Raw genomic sequence first — 2,525 nt, 5'->3', positions numbered from 1 at the left:
CTCTGTATAGTCCTTGACCTATAATCCCCTTACCCTCCTATTTATCAATTTCTTTGTTCGTTGTTTAATTGATATCTCCCTACAGAAATTAGGAATTTCACCAAAAAAAACAATTTTACTAGGAAGATCTTGAAACCAGGTTGTTAAATCCAGAAATATTTCCCGCCAACTGGAAAATAATTGCTACCCTAAGTCTGTTGAGTCCTCCCTCCCACACTGACTGAACCACCCTAGGTCTGGAGAGCCCCAGGTGGGGGTTGCCTGGGCACCTGGTACCCAGTGGCCTTCCAGTCAGCCCACCACAACTCCCATGTACCTGTGCCCAATTTTGTGTGTCCTCCCAGACAGAGAAGGCCCAGTCCTCGGCTGGGAAGATGCCACTCCATTTGGCAGTGTTGGCACCCAGTGGACAAATGCACTTTGCCTATCTGGTCCCTGAGGCTGTGGCCCATCATCATAGGCTCATAATCCCTTGGAGTTGCCCCTGCGTAGCCAGCTCATAAAACTGCAAGGTACCAAAAAGGTTATTTGATCATTTGAACACCACCTCAGTTTGAAACTATGCTCAGTATTGTATTTTCTCCAAGATGTTTCTTTTTTATTAAATATAACAAGATTTCTGTCTGTTTTCCTCAAGAAAACACACATCCTCATTCCCTCATCTCAACATGAAAAGTCCACATGAACTTTCTGAAATGACTGATTTCACAGAAACATCTGAAATTGCTTCCAACTCCCCTGAAGTTCTTCTTTATACCTGCATTTCAAATAAGATGAACCTGGGCATGTGCCCTCATCAAAAAGAAAAAAAAACGCATATTACAATTTTGGTTGTCAATTATACAATAAAGCTGAAATAAATAAATACACACTCACAGTGAGAGAAAAAAAAGATGTATGAGCAATTTGGTTTTCTTTTTTAATATTTTTTTTCTTTATTTATTTATGATAGTCACACAGAGAGAGAGAGAGAGGCAGAGACACAGGCAGAGGGAGAAGCAGGCTCCATGCACCAGGAGCCCGACATGGGATTCGATCCCGGGACTCCAGGATTGCGCCCCGGGCCAAAGGCAGGCGCCAAACCACTGCGCCACCCAGGGATCCCCAGCAATTTGGTTTTCTGAGTTCTCTTATTCCTCTTCTCCCCCACTCATGCTGCACTGACTGCAATGCCATGAAGAAAAAGTCCATTTCATTATATGTATTATTAGAGCTAAGTAAGACTGGCATGAACAATAAGCCATCAAGTATTTGCGTGTCATCCTTGCACAGGGGCCATGATAATCTTCTCTGTATCATTCCAATTTTACTATATGTGCTGCTGAAGCAAGCACAAGCCATCAAATATTTGATTAGGACCACGTTAGTTTTATTAAAGATACTGTGCCACACAGATTTAAGTAATTATATGTTTATGTGATCTGTGATCCTTTCGCCTCTCTCCATAATTCTCTCTGGTTGGGTATTATTGGCTATTGTAGACTATGCTAAATATTATAATCTTTCCCCTCCTATTTTCCCTTAAACTGTCCTGATTTTTAATGTCTGATTCATAGAATGTAAAGTATTTAAGAACATGTTATATTATGGCAGAAATACCATTATTTGGGTTTAATTCTAGCCTGTTATTTTGGTGCTTTCTATTCTATGCTATTTCTAGACTTTCTTCAATTGTAATATTTGCCTGAAGAATAAAACAAAACTTATTTACACTGGGTTTGGTCAAAACAATATTTCTCTGCATTTAAAATAGCTTTGCATGTAAAATATAGACTGGATTTCAAAGATTTAATATAAGAAAAATGTAAAACATCTTATTAATATTTTGTGTTCATTAAAAGTTGAAATAACCATTTGGACATATCAGGTTAAATAAGGGAATGTCAAGAGTAGATATTGGGTTGTACATTTAGTCAAGTATATGAGAAACGGGCAATCTGAAAAATTTATTAAGCTATCACATTAATCTGGTACAACTATAACTTGAGTTCTTCTAGTTATTTTAACTCTATATATAATGTTTAAAAATTAGCTTTTTTGGAGGTACCTGGATGACTCAGTTGGTGGAGCTTGCAGCTCTTGATGTCATGGTTTTGAGTGTGAGGCCCCATGTTGGGTATAGCAATTACTTAAAAGTAAATCTTAATGGGGGTGCCTGGGTGGCTCAGGTCATGATCTCAGGGTTGTGGGATCAAGCCCAGCATTCAGGCTCCTTGCTCAGCTGGGAGTCTGCTTAAGATTCTTTCCTTCCCTCTCTCTCTAAAATAAATAAAATCTAAAAATAAACAAAATCTTTTTAAAATGTAGCTTTTAACACTCAAATATTAATGTACTATGTTTAAAAAAATAACACAAACTTTATTGCTGAGCACTTTTTATATAGTACAACTGCCAAACTACTGTTTCTCCTGGATATAAGTTTGCAGTGACTTCTATTTGTTCCTCATCTACAATTAACAGGCCAACAATATCTCAGAAATGGAGTACCCTTGTTGTAAAACATTGACCATACATTTATTAAGTTC

The 2,525-nt window shown here is 37.9% G+C and overlaps 1 non-coding gene across 1 annotated transcript; it reads right to left on the bottom strand.

Annotated features, from left to right (window-relative positions):
- Positions 1–1,231: 1,231 nt before the first annotated feature.
- On the bottom strand, positions 1,232–1,334 carry LOC119878521. Its single transcript, XR_005386966.1, has one exon. It is a non-coding gene; the product is annotated as a U6 spliceosomal RNA (small nuclear RNA).
- Between the last annotated feature and the right edge of the window lie 1,191 nt (positions 1,335–2,525).

Source organism: Canis lupus, unplaced genomic scaffold, assembly GCF_011100685.1.
Source record: "Canis lupus familiaris isolate Mischka breed German Shepherd unplaced genomic scaffold, alternate assembly UU_Cfam_GSD_1.0 chrUn_S1688H1882, whole genome shotgun sequence".
NCBI lineage: Eukaryota > Metazoa > Chordata > Mammalia > Carnivora > Canidae > Canis > Canis lupus.
Note: the sequence above shows the minus strand (reverse complement) of the source record. Positions and strands in the feature narration are given on the sequence as shown.